Here is a 24,267-nt window from a genome sequence, read left to right on the forward strand (position 1 = left end):
CACACACACACACGGCCCAACACACACACACGGCCCCCAACACACACACGGCCCCCACACACACACGGCCCCACACACACACGGCCCCACACACACACGGCCCCACACACACACACACGGCCCCACACACACACACGGCGCCCCACACACACACGGCCCCACACACACACACACGGCCCCACACACACACACACGGCCCCACACACACGGCCCCACACACACACACACACACACGGCCCCACACACACACACACGGCCCCACACACACGGCCCCACACACACACACACACACGGCCCCACACACACACACACGGCCCCCACACACGGCCCCCACACACACGGCCCCACACACACACACACACACACACACACGGCCCCACACACACACACGGGCCTCCACACCACACACACGGCCCCACACACACACACACGGCCCCACACACACACACACACACAGCACACACACACACACACGGCCCCACACACACCACACGGCCCCACACACACACACTGCCCACCACACACACACACGGCCCCACACACACACACGGCCCCACAGCACACACACGGCCACACACACGACACACACGGCCCCACACACGGACCACACGGCCACACACTCACACGGCCACACACACGGGCCACACGGCCACACACCACGGCCACACGGCCACACACACGCCACACACACGCCACGGCCCCACACACACACACACGGCCCCACACACACACACGGCCCCACACACACACACACGGCCCCACACACACACACACGGCCCCACACACACACACACGGCCCCACACACACACACGGCCCCACACACACACACGGCCCCCACACACACACACGGCCCCCACACACACACACGGCCCCACACACACACACGGCCCCACACACACACACGGCCCCACACACACACACACACACACGGCCCCACACACACACGGCCCCCACACACACACACACACACGGCCCCACACACACACACACACACACGGCCCCCACACACACACACACACGGCCCCACACACACACACACGGCCCCACACACACACACACACACACGGCCCACACACACACACGGCCCCACACACACACACACACACGGCCCCACACACACACACACACACACACACAGGGCCCCCCCTTTGCCCCCACCAAACGTGCAGCGTCACCACCCCTGCCCAGTGCGCCCCCAAGAGAGAGACTGCACGTCGGAGGGGGGGCTCTCGCAGGGAGAGAGAGGCTGCACGTCGGGGGGGGTGGCTCGCAGGGAGAGAGAGGCTGCACGTCGGGGGGGGGGCTCGCAGGGAGAGAGGCCCCCGCGAGAGCCCCCACAACAACACGCACCCACTGCCCCGCGAGAGCCCCCACAACAACACGCACGCACCACTGCCCCGCGAGAGCCCCCACAACAACACGCACCACTGCCCCCGCGAGAGCCCCCACAACAACACGCACCACTGCCCCGCGAGAGCCCCCACAACAACACGCACCACTGCCCCGCGAGAGCCCCCACAACAACACAGCACCACTGCCTCCGCGAGAGCCCCCACAACAACACGCACCACTGCCCCGCGAGAGCCCCCACAACAACACGCACCACTGCCCCGCGAGAGCCCCCACAACAACACGCACTCACTGCCCCGCGAGAGCCCCCCCACAACAACACGCACCACTGCCCCCGCGAGAGCCCCCCACAACAACACGCACCACTGCCCCGCGAGAGCCCCCACAACAACACGCACCACTGCCCCGCGAGAGCCCCCACAACAACACGCAACCACTGCCCCCGCGAGAGCCCCCACAACAACACGCACCACTGCCCCGCGAGAGCCCCCACAACAACACGCACCACTGCCCCGCGAGAGCCCCCACAACAACACGCACCACTGCCACCGCGAGAGCCCCCACAACAACACGCACCACTGCCCCCGCGAGAGCCCCCACAACAACACGCACCACTGCCCCGCGAGAGCCCCCCACAACAACACGCACCACTGCCCCGCGAGAGCCCCCCACAACAACACGCACCACTGCCCCGCGAGAGCCCCCACAACAACACGCACCACTGCCCCGCGAGAGCCCCACAACAACAACACGCACCACTGCCCCCGCGAGAGCCCCCACAACAACACGCACCACTGCCCCGCGAGAGCCCCCACAACAACACGCACCACTGCCCCGCGAGAGCCCCCACAACAACACGCACCACTGCCCCGCGAGAGCCCCCACAACACACACGCACCACTGCCCCGCGAGAGCGCACAACAACACACACCACTGCCCCGCGAGAGCGCACAACAACACACACCACTGCCCCCGCGAGAGCCCACAACAACAAGCACTCACTGCCCCCGCGAGAGCCACACAACAACAAGCACCACTGCCCCGCGAGAGCCCACAACAACAAGCACCACTGCCTCCGCGAGAGCCCACAACAACAAGCAGAACTGCCCCCGCGAGAGCCCACAACAACAAGCAGAACTGCCTCCGCGAGAGCCCACAACAACAAGCACCACTGCCCCGCGAGAGCCCACAACAACAAGCAGAACTGCCCCCGCGAGAGCCCACAACAACAAGCAGAACTGCCCCGCGAGAGCCCACAACAACACGCACCACTGCCCAGCGAGAACCCCCCAAACGTGCAGCGTCGCCCTCTCGCGAGCCCCCCCCCCTTAAACATGCAGCGTCACCCCCCTGGCCACTGCGATTCCCCCAAACATGCAGCGTCACCCCCTAGCCACTGCGAGCCCCCCAAACATGCAGCGTCACCCCCTGGCCACTCCGAGCCCCCCCAAACGTGCAGCGTCACCCCCCTGCCCAGTGCGATCCCCCCCAAAACGTGCAGCGTCGCCCCCTGCCCAGTGCGATCCCCCCCAAACGTGCAGCATCGCCCCCCTGCCCCAGTACGAGCCCCCCCAAACGTGCAGCGTCACCCCCTGCCCAGTGCGAGCCCCCAAACATTCAGCGTCGTCCCGTGCTCAGTGCGAACCCCCCCAAAACCTGCAGCTTCGTCCCCTGCGATTCCCCCCCCAAACGTGCAGCGTCACCAACCCGGCCAGTGCCATCCCCCCAAACGTGCAGCGTCACCAACCCGGCCAGTGCCATCCCCCCAAACGTGCAGCGTCGCCCCCCGGCCAGTGCGAGCCCCCCCAAACGTGCAGCGTCGCCCCCCGGCCAGTGCGAGCCCCCCCAAACGTGCAGCGTCGCCCCCCGGCCAGTGCGAGCCCCCCCAAACGTGCAGCATCACCAACCCGGCCAGTGCCATCCCCCCAAACGTGCAGCATCGCCCCCCGGCCAGTGCGAGCCCCCCCCAAAACGTGCAGCGTCGCCCCCCGGCCCAGTGCGAGCCCCCCCAAACGCGCAGCATCATCCCCCCGGCCAGTGCGAGCCTCCCCAAAATGTACAGCGTCATCCCCCCGGCCAGTGCGATCCCCCCCAAACGTGCAGCGTCGCACCGCGGGCCAGTGCGATCCCCCCCAAACGTGCAGCGTCGCACCGGGCGGCCAGTGCGAGCCCCCCCAAACGTGCAGCATCGCCCCCCGGCCAGTGCGAGCCCCCCCAAACGTGCAGCATCGCCCCCCGGCCAGTGCGAGCCCCCCCAAACGTGCAGCGTCACCAACCCGGCCAGTGCCATCCCCCCCAAACGTGCAGCGTCGCCCCCCCCGGCCAGTGTGAGCCACCCCAAACGTGCAGCGTCGCCCCCCGGCCAGTGCCATCCCCCCCCCCAAACGTGCAGCGTCGCACCCCGGCCAGTGCAAGCCCCCCCAAACGTACAGTATCATCCCCTGCTCCGTGTAACCCCCCATAAGACACTTACCTTATTGAAGCCTGAGACATACACGAGCTGCAGCCCCCAACACAGACAGGAGACACTGCTCTGTGCCCCCAACATCCAGGCTGAGACCCCAGAGCTATAACTAATGAGGAAAACGCTGACTCTTCTCCACCTCAGGGTCAGGATCCTCCGCTCTGCACAGAGGAGCACGAGCACTGCCGCGCTTCCCCGCCCACAGATCTGCACGGCACTGAGGAGGCCCCGCCTTTTCCGGTGACATCATGATTTCATGAAATCACTCCTCCCACCTCAAAAAATCAACTCCGATCTAGCCTCTACCATATCTCTAGTGTGCGGCTCTGCAGGAGGAGGTATGTGGAGATTCCCCATTACTGGGGATAATAATAATAATGATAAATCCTCGCTTCCTATTCCACTTTATGTGGAACCCGGGACATGAGATAATCCCCCGCACAGCAGATGTAGAGGATAATAGAGGATAATGAGGCCGTTATGGCGGGATTTCACCAACATTGTGCAGGGAGTTTGTTCTCCCTATAATGAGGGAGATTTCTCATTCCTAATCCTGATATTTGCCTTTAGCAGCGCTCATTAGTGCGATCATACAACATGGCGGTATTATTATATATCTCTGTGTACAATGACAACACTCGATGCCAGATAGCGAGATACCTGCTCTGTGTAACCGGCTACATGTGAGAATCGCTATTGATTGCAGCATATAAGGGGTTAAAAATCCAGATTTTGAATCTTTTCAATCATCATCATGTAATAATAGATCATGGAGAACATCGGTTTATATCTTCTCATTCAGGTCCCTACAATATCGGATCCTGTCAGTGGAGATCTTCTATATCAGAGAATTGTCCTGATTGCCCCATCAAGGATGGATAAGGACAGAGACAAGATGGCGGAGAGGATATTACACCTCACCCTAGAGATCCTCTTCCGGCTTACTGGAGAGGTGAGAGATTCTGATGGCGTCACATTACATCATTCTTATCTATGGAATAACAGATGGACAGAACTGGAGAGGTGAGGACTCTGGAAATGTCTGTAGTGAGATTTATTACTGTGTCTCTCCAAAACCAGGATTACACAGTAGTGAAGAAGACCTCTAGTGAGCGCTGTCAGGACCCTATGTCTGAGGGATGGAGAAGACCCCTGAGCCCAATCACGGGGCCTCCACCTCACCCCCCGATACATGAGGACATCAATGACCAGAAGATCCTAGAACTCACCTACAAGATGATTGAGCTGCTGACTGGAGAGGTGACACTGCTGGAATGCTGGGACATTATACAGTAACGCTATGAAGGGATCAGGGGATGACGGTATCATTGTATGTGTCAGGTTCCTATAAGGTGTCAGGATGTCGCCGTCTATTTCTCCATGGAGGAGTGGGAGTATTTAGAAGGACACAAAGATCTGTACAAGGACGTCATGATGGAGGTTCCCCAGCCCCTCACATTCACCAGGTAATAGACAGGACTAAATACATACGGCCTATAATTATCTGTATGTAAATAATGAATTCAGTCCCTGTATGTGTTTCCTCCAGTTCTATCCAGTGAGAGGACAACACCAGAGAGATGTCCCCGTCCTCTTCTTCCACAGGACTGTAAACAAGAAGATCCCGATGTTCCTCAGGATCATCAGGTAGATGGAGAGAAGGTGCCATGAAATCTCCCTATGATGTGTAGACGGCTGTGAAGGTCTTGTGCTCAGTCTTGTTTTATCCTCCAGTATTATATGTTTTATACTTGTGTAATGGGAACGGTGGAGATGGCAGGATTAGAGCTGATCATAGATGGGACTTCTCCATCTGTGACTTTTACAATATTTGTTTCAGGGGGAAGATCTGACCCATATTAAATACTACAGAGACATATGTGAGAGGAGATGAGTGGTGTAAAGAGGAGATTCCTACAGATAACCGCCCAGGTGAGTAGTAACCACTGAATGCAGAGAAGTCACAGATTCTTCTCAGTCACAGTCTGTGGCTGGTTTATCTGCGGTGTAGTCCGGTCATATCATAATCAAGTGGTCACCATTCTCCTGCTAAATCACTACATGCTCCTCCACCCAAACTGTCCCCTTTACTTTAGGCATTGTAAATGGTTGTAGTGAGACTGGTTTTGGCCAGAGCTTACTGCCCAGAGGATCCATCCAACCCTCTGGAATTAGAGTATGGTGACCATTACCTGCCCAGGTCTCTAATTTGCAAGGCCAAATTACAGTGTAGATAGAATGTGCTGACAACTTAGAAAATCAATATATAATCCATATGGTAGGTCTTGCTTTTATGATAAATCAATATCCCATGTGCACTAAGAGCAAAGTGTGAATTTCTTTTTTCTTCTTCAATTTTTCCTTTATATTTACATACTTAAATTTAAGCAGTAGACACTTAAACACAATAAAATACAATTATCATTTTTTTTCCTTTCACCCAGTTCTTATCAATAATTCCCCTTGTAAATAATACTGTATTTTTGGGACTATAAGATTTCCAAAATTTTGAGGGGAAAGTGGGGGGGTGCATCTTATAGTCCGATGGCTACGTTGGTGGTGTGGTGGAGCGAGTGAAGGCGGGTGCGGTGGTGGTGGAGTAGGTCATCAGAGGCAGGAGCAGGCTGTAGCAGCGCTACCCTGATCACGTGGGCCCGCTCATTTCATATGCACGCCCATCATCCCGCCCATCATCTCTCAGCCATGAAGCCGATGCTGACAGGTGGGTGGGATGATGGGCGGGGGGTGCGCGTATACTAAAAAGCCAGCCCGGGTGATCACCCCAGGCAACTACAGCCTAGAGTGATCATGTGCGGCTATATTCACTGCCCCCGCCGTGCACCATCATCAGCGCGGGGGCAGTGAATAAGTACGGTATACTCACTGGTCACTGTTCCCTGCAGCATGGCAGTGTCCTTCTGTCTTCCGGCTCGCTGATGTGTGTGGAGAGCGATGAGCACAGCGATGATGTCATCGCTATGCGCACGGCTCCACACAGTCTTGTGATGTGCAGTGACAACTGGAGTCACCGCTGATCCCGGCGGCTCACTTCACTTGCAGCCTGACCCTCGCAGAGATTGTTCATGACCCATAGAGATTAGATGTTGCAGCTCTATTTAAAATTTACAATACCCAGGAATAGTCGAGGGTGCAGTAATCAGCGAGAATCTCATCCTAGTTCATGGGAGGGAACCTTTTTTCTGCTGGGGGCCATTTGGCAATTTCTACCAAACTTTGGGGGCCGCCCAAAATTATCAATCTTTAAATTATTCTGCTATATTTGGTGAAACAATTAATTAACTCACCCCTACTGTGGCGTCCGGCACTGCTTCTCTTTGGTGCGGTTGTGATGTTTGGTGATACTAATCATGTTTCTTCTCACAGCTGCTTTTTCAGGTTTGCCTCGGTCTGGAGCACAGTCAACTCTTTGTTATAATATGATTTGTAATTCATATACATCACATAACAGACGTTGTATATTATTCACAGGAGACGCTGGAGGCACATACATCACTGAAGGGGCTTGGGGCATATACATCACATAGGAGACGCTGGGACTACTGTATATATATCACAGGAGACACTGGGGGCACATACATCACACAAGGGGCTGGAGACATGTAAATGCCCCCAGCCCGTCCTGTGATGTATATGTCCCAGCCCCTCCTGCATCTTCAATGTGAAGTATATGTCACAGGAGACACTGGGGGCATACACATCACAAGAGAGGCTGGGGCCACAGACACCACTCGAGGGGCTGGGGCCACAGACACCACTCGAGGGGCTTGGGCCACAGACACCACTCGAGGGGCTTGGGCCACAGACACCACTCGAGGGGCTTGGGCCACAGACACCACTCGAGGGGCTTGGGCCACAGACACCACTCGAGGGGCTTGGGCCACTGACACCACTCGAGGGGCTTGGGCCACAGACACCACTCGAGGGGCTTGGGCCACAGACACCACTCGAGGGGCTTGGGCCACAGACACCACTCGAGGGGCTTGGGCCACAGACACCACTCGAGGGGCTTGGGCCACAGACACCACAAGAAGGGCTGGGGCCACAGACACCACTCGAGGGGCTGGGGGCACAGACACCACTCGAGGGGCTGGGGGCACAGACACCACTCGAGGGGCTGGGGCCACAGACACCACTCGAGGGGCTGGGGCCACAGACACCACTCGAGGGGCTGGGGCCACAGACACCACTCGAGGGGCTGGGGCCACAGACACCACTCGAGGGGCTGGGGGCACAGACACCACTCGAGGGGCTGGGGGCACAGACACCACAAGAGGGGCTGGGGGCACAGACACCACAAGAAGGGCTGGGGGCACAGACACCACAAGAAGGGCTGGGGGCACAGACACCACAAGAGGGGCTGGGGGCACAGACACCACAAGAGGGGCTGGGGGCACAGACACCACAAGAGGGGCTGGGGGCACAGACACCACAAGAGGGGCTGGGGGCACAGACACCACACGAGGGGCTGGGGGCATACACACCACACGAGGGGCTGGGGGCATACACACCACAAGAGGGGCTGGGGGCATACACATCACAAGAGGGACTGGGGGCATACACATCACAAGAGGAACTGGGGCACAAAAATCACAAGAGGAGTTGGGGCACAGACATCACTGGGGGGAGGCACAGACATCACTGGGGGGTCTGCACACAGGACTGGGGGGGCTGCACACAGGACTGGGGGGCTGCACATAGCACTTGCGGAGCCCTGACATCACTAGGGGGGGCGCAAACCTGAAGTGATACACAGTATTCGGGGGCACACAGGGCTGAGTGTTGCACACAACTCTGGGGGGTTATACAGAACTGGGGTGGGGGGCACAAAGCACTGGACGGGGCATACAGCAGCAGAGGGCTGGCGCTGGACACAGCAGCACTGGACTCACAGCACTGAAGTGCAGGCACCGGACACACAGCATCGGAGGGAGAGGGCAGAGGGCGGCCACACACTGCTGGAAGCTGTGAAGCTGCTGTGGGACGGAAGCGCAGAGCACTAAACCCGCCCACAAAATAAGTCCTGATCACGTTGGCACTGGCCAACGGGAGAACCCATCGGTGCGCACAAGCAGCGCATGTGGGGATATAAAGGGCCAGCGACCTGCAAGACCGCGGTGACTGCACGACCACTGCCGACCCCGGGAATCTGCCCGTGGGCCGCAGAAAAGGTCATGGCGGGCTGCATGCGGCCCGCGGGCCCGAGGTTCCCCACCCCTGTCCTAGTTGGTGAAGTACATGCCAGTGTTTGGACGAAGATGAGTTATACATTCAGAGGGAGAAATAACAATTCCTAGATCCGTGCAGCATTTCAGTTATTCCTATCATGTATTAAAACAAGTCAAATAAATTCCCTTTTCCAGGACCACATGACAGCACCACAGGAGGTTGCTTCCTCCGCCCTCTACAGGGACAGGAACACAAGAGGTTAAAAACCCCTCCGCTTCCCAAACTCTCCAGTGTTTTTCCTGTCCCTGTACAGGACGGACGTAGGAACTTACCGGGATGTACGCGGTCCAGGTGGATCGGGGGGGGCTCCGCTCTCTCTCCTTCCAGCCTGTCAAGACACCCCAGGCCGACACCTCTCAGTGCGAGGTCCCTCAGCCGCGCCGGTCGAGCTGGAGCTCCCGGCGCCTGCCGCTTCCCTCCGAGGGGAGGGCTCTTGGCCTCCTGACACAGCCACTCGATACTTCCGGGAGGCGCGTTGTGGAGCGAACGCCGGCGCATGCGCAGACGCCTCACTTCCGGTTTCCGGGTTAGTGCGGCCCGGGAGTTTTGGCGCGAATTTCAAATCCGAAGTTCGGACGGCAGGACTGTGACCTGGAAGGGGGGGGGGGGGAGTACATTGATTTCGTTAGGCTCCGCACTCCAGCGCTGCCTATGATGGAGGAGAGTGAACGTTCAGACACCAAAGCCCCTAAGGATGCCCAGCTCTCTGTAAGTGTCAGCCCTTCAGGGTTTCATTGCCCTGTAGTCAGGAGACTTGTCTGAGCCTTGTTCTTTTTTGCAGGGTGGAGGTTCTTTTGTGTGTTCTGGCACCATCCCCAAAAAGAAATGTACCACTAAAGTTAGGCGTTGTGCGGTGTGTGATGTAAAACTCCCAGACGCCTATGTTAAGAAGCTCTGTGAGACCTGCATTACAAGGCTGATCTCTGAGGAACAAACTACCCTCCTGTCAGACATGAGGTCCATGATACGGCAGGAGGTTCAGGCTGTCATTACGAGCCAATTTCCCCCACCAGAGCCCCCGACGCCTCCTAAAAAACGTCCACGCCATATGTTAGAGTCCTCGGAGGAAGATGAGATGTCCAGGAACTCTGACTCCCCAGGAGAAGATGAGGTCCTGGGTTCCTTACCAGAGGAGGAGCGGCGTTACTTATTTTCCACAGGCGACACAGATGAATTACTCCGTGCCGTTCGGAAAACTATGATGGTGGAGGATACGGAAAAACCGCGAACCATACAGGATGAAATGTTTGGGTGACTCCGGTCTCAGCGCCACAGGGTCTTTCCAGTAAATCACCACGTGCGTGCGATGATCCTGGATGAGTGGGAGGAGGCAGAGAAAAGATTGATTGTTCCCAGGGACTTCAAAGCCAGACTGCCGTTTGAACCCGATGACATCAAAGAATGGGAGGACGTTCCTAAAATTGATGTCCTTGTGGCGAAAGTCGCACGGAAGACATCAATCCCGATTGAGGACTCCTCGGGTCTCCGGGACCCCATAGATAGGAAGCCTGATGGCCTTCTTAAAAAGGCTTGGAAGGCTTCTGCAGCCACCATTAAGGCCAACATTGCCGCTACTTCCGTGGCACGGTCTATGTCTCGCTGGTTGTTGGACCTAGAATCTCAAGTTCGGGATAATGTCCCGCCAGATCACCTTAGAGCCCACTCCACTAGATCGCTATCCACCACATGGGCAGAAATTGCAGGGGCCTCTCTAGACCAGATTTGCAAAACAGCCACTTGGTCAGGTCCAAACACTTTTGTAGACACTACAAGTTGGATATTCTGTCCTCCCACCAGACCTCGTTCGGTAGGAAGGTGCTCCAGGCAGTAATCCCCCCCCCCCCCCGAGGATAAGTTAATTTGGTACTCTCCTGTGGTGCTGTCATGTGGTCCTGGAAAATAGGAATTACTACCTACCGTTAATGATGTTTCCAGGATCCATCATGACAGCACCCTTATTTCCCTCCCTTTTGGTTTTCTACTTTGTGTGCATTAACATTGCATGTAGTTCTCAAGCATAAATAAACGTGGTGTTATACCCATCCCGGTGTGGTACTTGCAAAGCCACTGGAGAGGTTGGGAAGGGGAGGTTTTTTTTTAACCTCTTGTGTTCCTGTCCCTGTAGAGGGCGGAGGAAGCAACCTCCTGTGGTGCTGTCATGATGGATCCTGGAAACATCATTACCGGTAGGTAGTAATTCCTATTTTCCAGATTTACCAGCTAGTTTATCTTGTTGACAAACTCTGAGATATTTGGAACTTGATCTGAGATCCAGTATTGTGCTATTAATTTTCTGGCCATGAATAACAGACGGGCAACTGCCAGCTTTCCCTCCTCTTCCACCTTCAGATCTTCAATACACTGGGTTCAGACTTATTAGGCAAGTTGTATTTTAGGGATTTTTTTTTTTTTTTTTATTATTATTGATCAACAACTATGTTCTCAATCAACCCAAAATATCAAAGCTTAATATTTTTGGAAGTTGGAGTGGCTTTTTTTTTTAGATTTGGCTATCTTAGGAGGGTAACTATTACTGTGCAGAATTATTAGGCAACTTAATAAAAACCAAATATATTCCCATCTCACTTGTTTATTTTCACCAGATAAACCAATATAACTGCACAAAATTTAGAAATAAACATTTCTGACATGCAAAAACAAAACCACAAAAAATTTGTGACCAATATAGCCACCTTTCTTTATGATGACACTCAACAGCCTACCATCCATAGATTCTGTCAGTTGCTTGATCTGATTACGATCCACATTGCGTGCAGCAGCCACCACAGCCTCCCAGACACTTTTCTGAGAGGTGTACTGTTTTCCCTCCCTGTAGATCTTACATTTTATGAAGGACCACAGGTTCTTTATGGGGTTCATATCAGGTGAACAAGGGGGCCATGTCATTATTTTTTCATCTTTTAGACCTTTACAGGCCAGCCATGCTAAGGAGTAGTTGGATGCATGTGATGGAGCATTGTCCTGCATGAAAATCATGGTTTGTTTTTTTTAACGATACCGACTTCTTCCTGTATCACTGCTTGAAGAAGTTGTCTTCCAGAAACTGGCAGTAGGTCTGGGAGTTGATCTTCACTCCATCCTCAACCAGAAAAAGTATCACAAGTTTATCTTTGATGATACCAGCCTATACCAGTACCCCACCTCCCCCTTACTGGCATCTGAGTTGGAGTGGAGCTCTCTGCCCTTTACTGATCAGCCTCTGGCCCATCAAGAGTCACTCTCATTTCATCAGTCCATAAAACCTTTGAAAAATCAGTCTTAAGATATTTATTGGCCCAGTCTTGACGTTTTATCTTATGTTTCTTGTTCAAAGGTGGTCGTTTTTCAGCCTTCCCTACATTGGCCATGTCCCTGAGTATGGCACACGTTGTGCTTTTTGATACTCCAGTAAGGGTGCAGCTCTGAAATATGGCCAAACTGGTGGCAAATGGCATTTTGGCAGCTTCACGCATGATTTTCCTCAATTCATGGGCAGTTATTTGGCGCATCTTTTGCCAAACACGTTTCTTGCGAACCTGTTGGCTATTTGCCATGAAACACTTGATTGTTCGGTGATCACGCTTCAAAAGTTTGGCAATTTCAAGACTGCTGCATCCCTCTGCAAGACTTCTCAAAAATTTGGACTTTTCAGAGGCCGTCAAATATCTCTTCTGACCCATTTTGCCAAAGGAAAGGAAGTTGCCTAATAAGTATGCACCCCTTATATAGGGTGTTGATGTCATTACACCACACCCCTCCTCATTACATAGATGCACATCACCTTATTTACTTAAATGGTAGTTGGCTCTCAAGCCTACACAGCTAAGAGTAGGACAACATGTATAAAAATTATCATGTGATCAAAATATTCATTTGCCTAATAAGTCTGCACACAGTGTATATCCCAGTATGCATACAAAGGGGGTGAGGTTCAGATATATGTTATACACTCTATTAATGATTGCGGCTAGACCTTTCCAAAACACCTCCAGGTTGGGGCAGGACCACAACATGTGAAGCATGGACGCAAAGTCTTCCCCACATCGTGGACAGGTGGAGTCCGATCTGGCACCTATGTCAAATAGAAATTTAGGAGTACGGTAAACTTGAGGAATCATATACAGCTGAGACAATCTGTGGGCTTCCCCCTGAGACAGGTCAGGAACTCTTTCCAAAATTTTCGCCCATTGATTATCCTCAATAGGACAGAGCTCCTGTTCCCATCTCCCTTTAGAGTTCGGCAAATGGTGTACTAATAATCCATCTAATACGTTTTTATACATTTCAGATATTAAACCAGAGAAACCACTCGAAAAAGCTATTCTCTGTATTATTTTGTTGTGTTGATTCGCCTGCGCGACAATATTGCCTTCCGCTAAATATGCGTGCCTTAATTGAAGGTATTTGTAGAATTCCCCATTCAAAAGACCAAACTCAGATTGTAATTTTAGAGAATTCCTTAAAACTGTCTCCGTCTAGCAGTTGTACAAGTCTGGTTAGTCCTCTCCTTCTCCAGTCTCCAAACCTCTCCAATTTATTTTGGTTGGACAACCATGGGGTCTCCCAGATAGAGGTAAACGTTGAGGGCCCATGAATATCCTGCATGCCTTTAATCTTTTCCTATAGCTTATCTATCAGTAAAATGGTGGGTGTGGTTTCCGGTGACAAAAGGAATCTGAATGATTAGGACCTCATAGAGATTAGATGATTTAAAATGGTGCTGCAATAAGTCTCTTTGTGGGCCTCCCCCCTCGGGTCATCCCATTTTCGGATATGTTGCATTTGGGCAGCTGCAAAATACGCCCATGGATTCGGCACTGAGAGTCCCCTATTCCGTTTATTTCTTTCTAATGTTTTTAATTTAACTCTTGGACTACGCTGTCCCCAGATCAATTCTCTGAAAAGTGAGTTGACCTTATAGAAGTATCATTGGGGTATCCAATGTGGAGAGTTATGTAGGACATAAAAAAGCTGGGGCATCCAGATCATCTTGACCAGGTTCATCCGTCCCACCACCGACAGAGGTAGCCGGGACCATATATACAGTTAGGTCCAGAAATATTTGGACAGTGACACAATTTTCGCGAGTTGGGCTCTGCATGCCACCACATTGGATTTGAAATGAAACCTCTACAACAGAATTCAAGTGCAGATTGTAACGTTTAATTTGAAGGTTTGAACAAAAATATCTGATAGAAATTGTAGGAATTGTACACATTTCTTTACAAACACTCCACATTTTAGGAGGTCAAAAGTAATTGGACAAATAAACCAAACCCAAACAAAATATTTTTATTTTCAATATTTTGTTGCGAATCCTTTGGAGGCAATCACTGCCTTAAGTCTGGAACCCATGGACATCACCAAACGCTGGGTTTCCTCCTTCTTAATGCTTTGCCAGGCCTTTACAGCCGCAGCCTTCAGGTCTTGCTTGTTTGTGGGTCTTTCCGTCTTAAGTCTGGATTTGAGCAAGTGAAATGCATGCTCAATTGGGTTAAGATCTGGTGATTGACTTGGCCATTGCAGAATGTTCCACTTTTTTGCACTCATGAACTCCTGGGTAGCTTTGGCTGTATGCTTGGGGTCATTGTCCATCTGTACTATGAAGCGCCGTCCGATCAACTTTGCGGCATTTGGCTGAATCTGGGCTGAAAGTATATCCCGGTACACTTCAGAATTCATCCGGCTACTCTTGTCTGCTGTTATGTCATCAATAAACACAAGTGACCCAGTGCCATTGAAAGCCATGCATGCCCATGCCATCACGTTGCCTCCACCATGTTTTACAGAGATGTGGTGTGCCTTGGATCATGTGCCGTTCCCTTTCTTCTCCAAACTTTTTTCTTCCCATCATTCTGGTACAGGTTGATCTTTGTCTCATCTGTCCATAGAATACTTTTCCAGAACTGAGCTGGCTTCATGAGGTGTTTTTCAGCAAATTTAACTCTGGCCTGTCTATTTTTGGAATTGATGAATGGTTTGCATCTAGATGTGAACCCTTTGTATTTACTTTCATGGAGTCTTCTCTTTACTGTTGACTTAGAGACAGATACACCTACTTCACTGAGAGTGTTCTGGACTTCAGTTGATGTTGTGAACGGGTTCTTCTTCACCAAAGAAAGTATGCGGCGATCATTCACCACTGTTGTCATCCGTGGATGCCCAGGCCTTTTTGAGTTCCCAAGCTCACCAGTCAATTCATTTTTTCTCAGAATGTACCCGACTGTTGATTTTGCTACTCCAAGCATGTCTGCTATCTCTCTGATGGATTTTTTCTTTTTTTTTTTCAGCCTCAGGATGTTCTGCTTCACCTCAATTGAGAGTTCCTTAGACCGCATGTTGTCTGGTCACAGCAACAGCTTCCAAATGCAAAACCACACACCTGTAATCAAGCCCAGACCTTTTAACTACTTCATTGATTACAGGTTAACGAGGGAGATGCCTTCAGAGTTAATTGCAGCCCTTAGAGTCCCTTGTCCAATTACTTTTGGTCCCTTGAAAAAGAGGAGGCTATGCATTACAGAGCTATGATTCCTAAACCCTTTCTTCGATTTGGATGTGAAAATTCTCATATTGCAGCTGGGAGTGTGCACTTTCAGCCCATATTATATATATTATTGTATTTCTGAACATGTTTTTGTAAACAGCTAAAATAACAAAACTTGTGTCACTGTCCAAATATTTCTGGACCTAACTGTATATTTTATCTTTAAATTTTTTAAGGATCAGGGTCAGGTTAAGTTTTTTATAATCGTTCACTCTAGCGGTGACATTGATTCCCAAATATTTAAATTGAGAGGAAATTTGTAATCCTGAGGAGGCATATCTAGGGATATTATCCATGTGATCTACAGAGAGTAAGACAGACTTTCCCGAATTTATCCTCAATCCGGAGTATCTCCCAAAATCCTGAATCTTTTCCATAGCCAAGGATAGTGAGATGGATGCATCCACCAGAAAAAGTAGAGTATCATCTGCATATACTGCCACCTTTTCCTCCCAGTCCCCTCTTTTGAAAGCTATAATCTTTGGGTGTCGACGCAAGACCTCTGCCATGGGCTCTATAGCCATTGCGAATAGTAGAGGTGAATGAGGGCACCCCTGTCGAGTACCCCTAGCAAAACTGAATGTTGGAGTAAGCTGCCCATTAATCCTAATCCTGCCTGTGGGCCTGCCGTATAGTAATTTTACCCACAAGATAAAGTTCGTGCGCAACCCAAATTTGTAAAGAAGTGCCCATAGAAAGTTCCATTCGATAGTCGAACAATTTAGCTGTGTCTAGGGAACAGATATCCCTATCTCCCGGATAATCCAATGGAAGCTGCAAATGGAGGTGAAGGCGTCTAATATTAACCGTCGTAGATCTAGAGGGCATAAAACCGGACTGGTCGGAATGAATTAGAGAGAAGACCACCTTGTTCAATCTAGTTGCTAATACCTTGGCTATAATTTTGTTGTCTGTGGTGAGGAGAGAAATTGGTATATATGAGTCGGGGAGTAGGGGATCTTTACCTGGTGTAGGTATGACCACAACAATTGCCTCCTGCATTGATGGAGGGAGGCAACCCGCCTCAGCCACCCCTCGGAACGTGTCCAGAAGCTGCGGCAGTAGGATGTCCCCAAATTTTTTGTATATCTCTATGAGGAGATCATCTGATCCTGGGGACTTGCCATTAGATATGGAAGTCACCACCAACTGCAGTTCCTCCAGTTGCAGTGGGCTGTTCAGATAAACCCGATCAGTCTCTGAGAGCCTGGTAGGGGTATATCTGCAAGATAAGAGTCAATCTGGTCCTCATTGAAACTTAATTTGAATCTATATAAATGTTAATGATAAAAGTCAGCAAAAAACTGTAAGGGGTACTTTACACGTTGCGACATCGCTACCGATATATCGTCAGGTCACGTCGTTAGTGACGCACATCCGGCGCCGGTAGCGACATCGCAACGTGTAAATCCTAGGTGCGACTATGAACGAGCACAGAAGCGTAAAATATCGCTGATTTGTGTCACGTCGTTCATTTCCATTATGTCGTTGCTGCTGCAGGTACGATGTTGTTTGTCGTTCCTGCAGCACCACACATCGCTATGTGTGAAGCCGCAGGAACGACAAACATCTCCTTACCTGCATCCACCGCCAATGCGGAAGGAAGGAGGTGGGCGGGATGTTATGTCCCACTCATCTCCACCCCTCCGCTTGTATTGGCCGGCCGCTTAGTGACGTCGTGGTGACGTTGCTGTGACGCCGAACGCACCTCCCCCGTGAAGAAGGGATTGTTCGGCGGTCACAGCGACGTCGCCGACCAGGTATGTGCGTGTGAAGCTGCCGTAGCGATAATGTTCACTGGGGCAGATAGCACCAGATATTGCATATACGACGGGGGTGGGTGCTATCGCGCTCGACATCGCTAGCAATCGCTAGCGATGTCGCAGCGTGTAAAGTACCCCTAAGATCCACTCCGATTCATTGACCACCAAGCCCGTACTATCTCATATGGCTCTCACAAAGGAATTTCCCTTCTGCTCCCTGGCTATGGCAGCTAATAAATGCCCCGCTTTCTCACTTTCTTCAAAAAATTTGTGTTGTGAAAACATCCGCCTATTCTTAGCCTTTTCCCTAAGGTGTGTATCGTACGACTTCTGAGCCTCTTTTCATTCCAGCAGGTTCTGAGTAGTTGCAGATACTATGTAAATGCGTTCCGTGGTCTGAACCCTATATCGGAGAAATATCCCAAATTGACGCGACTAAAGGCCCATTTACAAACAACAATATCGCTAACGAGATATCGTTTTGGTCACGATGTTGGTGATGCACATTCAGCTTCGTTAGCGATGTCGTTGTGTGTGACACCTTTTTTGTGATCAGTAACGCAAAAAGGTGTCAAATCGTTTGTCGTGTACACGTCGTTCATTTTTAAAAAATCGTTCCTCATTTTGGAATGCAGGTTGTTTGTCGTTCCTGAGGCAGCACACATCGCAATGTATGACACCGCAGGAATGAGGAACAACATCGTACCTGCGGCCACCGGCAATGAGGAATGAAGGAGGTGGGCGGGATGTTCCAGCCGCTCATCTCCGCCCCTCCACTTCTATTGGGTGGCCGCTTAGTGACGACGCTGTGATGCCGAACGAACCTCCCCCTTAAAGGAGAGATTGTTCGGCGGCCATAGTGACGTCGGTGAACAGCGTGTGACGCTGCCGTAGCAATATTGTTCAGTACAGCAGCGATCACCCTGTGACGCGCCACCGACGTGGGCGGGTGCTATGGCTCGCGACATAGCTAGTGATGTTGCAGCGTGTAAAGCCCACTTTAGTCTTGGACCTACTAACTCCTTGTGTTAGTGCCCCTCATAAGCAGGCTTTCATAGCGTACCATATAGTATTTTGAGAATCACACACTCTGTTGTTTTTTCTAAAGTAGTGATTTAGGGTGGAAATAATGGGTTCCGCTTCAATAATTTGCAGCCAGAAAGGATTAAGAGACCATGTAAGAAGAGCAGGGTCAGGCCCAGGAAGGAATCGGAGGCAGGTCAACATGGGTGAATTTGTCTGAGATGGCACTAGGCAGGTATACCACCGATTCCACCAGCGGCAGTGTGCCCGCAGACCCCAGTGTCATGTAAGTTCTAGATAGGATTTCATTTGACTTTGAGTAACAGGACAACTGGCGAACTCCCAGGTATCTAACCCTCCAAAAATCTGTCGGTGCCAGATCCTTTATTATCTCGCCAAACCCTGAAATAGGCAGTGTCGCCGTGGACGGGTCATTGTTCTATTTGTCCCAGTATGGGTGGATAGTGTTATTGAAATCCCCCATACATATCACTTGTACAATTGAATTATCCTGGATAACTTCCGCCACCATTTTCATGACACTATTGTTGTAAGGTGGAGGAATATACACCCCTATTAGTAGCAATTCTTTATTCAGAATTTTGCACCGGATACATAGGAACCTCCCCTCTTTATCTACTTTGGAAGAAACAGGTTGAAACGAGATGGCTTTATGTACTAATAGGCTGACCCCCCTGGAGTAAGATGAAAAAGTGGAGTGATAGCTATGGCTGACCCATGAACGGTTCAAATATGTCATTTTCTCCTTATGCAAGTGTGTTTCCTGCAGGGTTGTGGAGTCGGTAAGCCAAACCTTTGACTCCGACTCTGACTCCGACTCCTCAATTTCCCTTGCACCAACTCCGACTCTCACATATATTGATTATATTTAAGTGAAAAATGTATTGTAGTACAATGTGAACATCAGACATTTACTCATTTTTATGATACAATAATCAAGATATTTAGATAGAACATAAATATATTTATTTGAATACAACTTTAGAACATAAAAAACTGTAATAAAATGTAAATATGTAATACACTATGTAATATAGATTACATATATATATATACACAGTGCCTACAAGTAATATTCAACCCCCTGCAGATTTAGCAGGTTTACACATTCGGAATTAACTAGGCATTGTGACATTTGGACTGTAGATCAGCCTGGAAGTGTGAAATGCACTGCAGCAAAAAAGAATGTTATTTCTTTTTTTTTTAAATTGTGAAAAGTTTATTCAGAGGGTCATTTATTATTCAACCCCTCAAACCACAAGAATTCTGTTTGGTTCCCCTAAAGTATTAAGAAGTATTTCAGGCACAAAGAACAATGAGCTTCACATGTTTGGATTAATTATCTCTTTTTCCAGCCTTTTCTGACTAATTCAGACCCTCCCCAAACTTGTGAACAGCACTCATACTTGGTCAACATGGGAAAGACAAAGGAGCATTCCAAGGCCATCAGAGACAAGATCGTGGAGGGTCACAAGGCTGGCAAGGGGTACAAAACCCTTTCCAAGGAGTTGGGCCTTCCTGTCTCCACTGTTGGGAGCAACATCCGGAAGTGGAAGGCTTATGGAACTACTGTTAGCCTTCCACGGCCTGGACAGCCTTTGAAAGTTTCCACCTGTGCCGAGGCCAGGCTTGTCCGAAGAGTCAAGGCTAACCCAAGGACAACAAGGAAGGAGCTCCGGGAAGATCTCATGGCAGTGGGGACATTGGTATCAGTCAATACCATAAGTAACGTACTCCACCGCAATGGTCTCCGTTCCAGATGAGCCCGTAAGGTATCAAAGCGTCATGTCAAGGCTCGGTTACAGTTTGCTCATGATCACTTGGAGGACTCTGAGACAGACTGGTTCAAGGTTCTCTGGTCTGATGAGACCAAGATCGAGATCTTTGGTGCCAACCACACACGTGATGTTTGGAGACTGGATAGCACTGCATACGACCCCAAGAATACCATCCCTACAGTCAAGCATGGTGGTGGCAGCATCATGCTGTGGGGCTGTTTCTCAGCCAAGGGGCCTGGCCATCTGGTCCGCATCCATGGGAAGATGGATAGCACGGCCTACCTGGAGATTTTGGCCAAGAACCTCCGCTCCTCCATCAAGGATCTTAAGATGGGTCGTCATTTCATCTTCCAACAAGACAACGACCCAAAGCACACAGCCAAGAAAACCAAGGCCTGGTTCAAGAGGGAAAAAAATCAAGGTGTTGCAGTGGCCTAGTCAGTCTACTGACCTTAACCCAACTGAAAACTTGTGGAAGGAGCTCAAGATTAAAGTCCACATGAGACACCCAAAGAACCTAGATAACTTGGAGAAGATCTACATGGAGGAGTGGGCCAAGATAACTCCAGAGACCTGTGCCGGCCTGATCAGGTCTTATAAAAGACGATTATTAGCTGTAATTGCAAACAAGAGTTATTCCACCAAATTTTAAACTTAGGGGTTGAATAATAATTGACCCACACTTTTATGTTGAAAATGTATTAAAATTTAACTGAGCAACATAACTTGTTGGTTTGTAAGATTTATGCATCTGTTAATAAATCCTGCTCTTGTTTGAAGTTTGCAGGCTCTAACTTATTTGCATCTTATCAAACCTGCTAAATCTGCAGGGGGTTGAATACTACTTGTAGGCACTGTGTGTATATATATATATATATATATATATATATATATATTAGTACAGACCAAAAGTTTGGACACACCTTCTCAGCTTTAAAGCAACTATTAACAAGAGACTTTATGCAGCAGGCCTTCATGGTAAAATAGCTGCTAGGAAACCACTGCTAAGGACAGACAACAAGCAGAAGAGACTTGTTTGGGCTAAAGAACACATGGAATTGACATTAGACCAGTGGAAATCTGTGCTTTGGTCTGATGAGTCCAAATTGGAGATCTTTGGATCCAACCACCGTGTCTTTGTAGAAAAGGTGAACGGATGGACAATACATGCTGGGTTCCCACCGTGAAGCATGGAGGAGGAGGTGTGATGGTGTGGGGGTGCTTTGCTGCTGACACTGTTGGGAATTATTCAAAATTGAAGGCATACAGAACCAGCATGCCTATCACAACATCTCTCAGCAGCGTGCTATTCCATCCGGTTTGCGTTTAGTTGGACCATAATTTATTTTTCAACAGGACAATAACCCCAAACACACCTCCAGGCTGTGTAAGGGCTATTTGACTAAGAAGGAGGGTGATGGGGTGCTACGCCAGATGACCTGGCCTTCACAGTCACAAGACCTGAACCCAATCGAGATGGTTTGGGGTGAGCTGGACCGCAGAATGAAGGCAAAAGGGCCAACAAGTGCTAAGCATCTCTGGGAACTCCTTCAAGACTGTTGGAAAACCATTTCCGGTGACTACCTCTTGAAGCTCATCAAGAGAATGCCAAGAGTGTGCAAAGTAATAAGGAAGCAAAAGGTGACTACTTTGAAGAACCTAGAATATATGACATATTTTCAGTTGTTTCACACTTCTTTAAGTATTTCATTCCACATGTTTTAATTCATAGTTTTGATGCCTTCAATGTGAATCTACAATTTTTAGAGTCATGAAAATAAAGAAAACTCTTTGAATGAGGAGGCGTGTCCAAATATTTGGTCTGTACTGTGTGTGTGTGTGTGTGTATATATATATATATATATATAACACTATGTAAGTGGCAAAAAAAAGTTTTCAACAAAAACATACTAAATAATATTTGTGCAGTCCATGAATTTGTTGTAAGAAATAGAATTGCCTCCTTCAGTTCCTCCTTCATAGATGACCTCAAATCTGACCTAATAATTTTAAGGCTAGAGAACTACCTCTCTACACTAACTTGGGTTGGAGGCAAAGCTGTAACCACATGGGCAACATCTCTAACAATTGCCCGGTATAAGGAAATTGCCTCATGCACAGTCAATTTTGATGAATGGTTGAATTTTTCTATTATTTGAGAGCAAGTGAAAAATTTTGCTGAAATATGGTCAATCTGCTTTCTATAGAAGATGGAGTGAAATATTTTTCCTTGCAGCAATGCTTTGCCTGGTCCATGTCATCCAAATACTTGTCAAAGTTAAACTCCTCGTCTGATGAGGATGAAGATATGGCAGCAGTAGCACTGTCAGGACCCAAGTCCTCTTGTGCCTGGCAGTCCTGTAGGCCTCTCATCCTAACTGCTACCTCAGTCAGAGCTTCTTTTCCTTTAGTAAGCTGTTGATCATCAAGAGTATACGATGAATTGGGTCCACATAAACAGCTGCCAGAAGAATTTCATTTTCCAATAGCTGTGTCTCTCTCCCTTTCATTGAAGCAGAAATGCCATCTGCGCTTAAACCTCCTCTTTGGGACAGGCAAAATAGCAAGTTCTTCCACTCCTTTATGAAAATGCCATGAGTTAAATCCTCAGCTTGTAAATTTTTAGTCACGGTAAATGTGTGATTAAGCAATTCCTTTAATTCAGCCACCTGTGTCCATTGACCTTCATTTAGGGTTACCTGAGGGTTCGTCATATCTATAAGAAACGGTTTTAGTTCAAGCAATTGCTCAATCATTAAATAAGTGCTGCCCCATCGAGTGGCTTGATCGAATATTGCCCCTTTTTCCCAACACGTCTCTTCAAGATGGAATCAATTTTAGGGGTTCTGGTCGGCAATAACCAATTTCCTCACTTTCCCAAACAGTCTGCAGGAAAGACATGCTGGAAATCTCTTATTGCCAGCTGCAGCGTCTGCACAACACAGCACATGTGCTGAATATGAAAGTGTTTTGAAGCAGCTTCAACAAGATCATCTAATTCTAAAGTATCATTTTGCTGTTCTTCTATTGTAATATCTGTTTGTTCCTCAGTTACATTAACAGCACTGTGGCCTTCCATCTCAAACATAATGAATCCTAAATTTTCTTCTAGTTGTTGTTCATTACTTTCATTCATCAGTTTAATTGTACTTATCATGTATGAAGCATTGTCCATTACAATTGCAAGAACCTGTTCTTTTTTGAGTTCGTAATCTTGCAGATCTTTTTCTACTGGAGAAACTGGAGGCCTCAAAAACGGATTCTCACAAAGATTGAGCATGTCAGTTTGTGTGACGTTTTTCTAATCTGCTTTTGCTATTGAAAAAATTGTCTGAGCTCAAAAACCTTTCAGGTGATGCGTTTTTTAAAAAGCTGATCTGCTTTTGCAGCTGGAAAAACGTATCCTCAAAAAATACAGCACAGCAAAAACGCTGTATGTGAATGTAGCCTTAGATCATGAATTAAATAGCCATTTATAGGACATTTCATAACTTTCCCAAATTCAGATGAAAAAATATTCAGCACATTCTGCATTGAACTACTGTACCCAATTTCTTATATATTTTAGGAGTCGGAGTCGGTCCATTTTATACCGACTCCGACTCCACAGCCCTGGTTTCCTGTAGACAGATTATTGCAGGGAAATAATTCCTGACATAATCCATAACTGCCGCCCTCTTTGTGGGATCACCCAGGCCACGACATTCCACGTTAGGATGTTAATTCTCCCTGTCGTAACAGTAGAGTAGATATAATGTGCACATAATAATATAAGACATGTTCTTACCCTCCTGGCAACCCCTTGGTGGTATTACACGTCTTCGCACCCAGACCTTTAAGACCTCAAAAGGAAAAAACATATATAGAGCTATAACATCATCATTATCATACATTCTTAACTCCCCATAAAACAAGGATGAAAAAACACTTAAAAAACAAATAAGCCAAACAGAGGACACCAGTTCATCCTATAACCTAGCGTAAAACGAAGAGCGTGATGAGAAGGGATCGCCCCCAAGGGTGCTGCCTCCTCAGGATAGTCAGAGCAGGATTATTTTACCTCTGGGTCTAAG

The 24,267-nt window shown here is 49.3% G+C and overlaps 1 protein-coding gene and 1 long non-coding RNA gene across 2 annotated transcripts in view; both read left to right on the forward strand.

The window, feature by feature from the left end:
• The first annotated feature begins 4,087 nt into the window (after window positions 1-4,087).
• The window catches only part of LOC142312176 (uncharacterized), a 140,290-nt gene continuing 120,110 nt past the window's right edge, over window positions 4,088-24,267 (forward strand). The window contains exons 1-2 of the long non-coding RNA XR_012754336.1: window positions 4,088-4,153; window positions 4,618-4,767. This is a non-coding gene — a long non-coding RNA (uncharacterized LOC142312176). The remainder of the gene's footprint in view (window positions 4,154-4,617; window positions 4,768-24,267) is intronic.
• Window positions 5,659-24,267, forward strand: part of LOC142312142 (uncharacterized) — an 82,778-nt gene continuing 64,169 nt past the window's right edge. The window contains exon 1 of the mRNA XM_075351039.1: window positions 5,659-5,747. The gene's annotated coding sequence lies outside the window, so the exon portion shown is untranslated. The remainder of the gene's footprint in view (window positions 5,748-24,267) is intronic.

Source organism: Anomaloglossus baeobatrachus, chromosome 5 (genome assembly GCF_048569485.1).
Source record: "Anomaloglossus baeobatrachus isolate aAnoBae1 chromosome 5, aAnoBae1.hap1, whole genome shotgun sequence".
In the NCBI taxonomy this organism is placed as follows: domain Eukaryota; kingdom Metazoa; phylum Chordata; class Amphibia; order Anura; family Aromobatidae; genus Anomaloglossus; species Anomaloglossus baeobatrachus.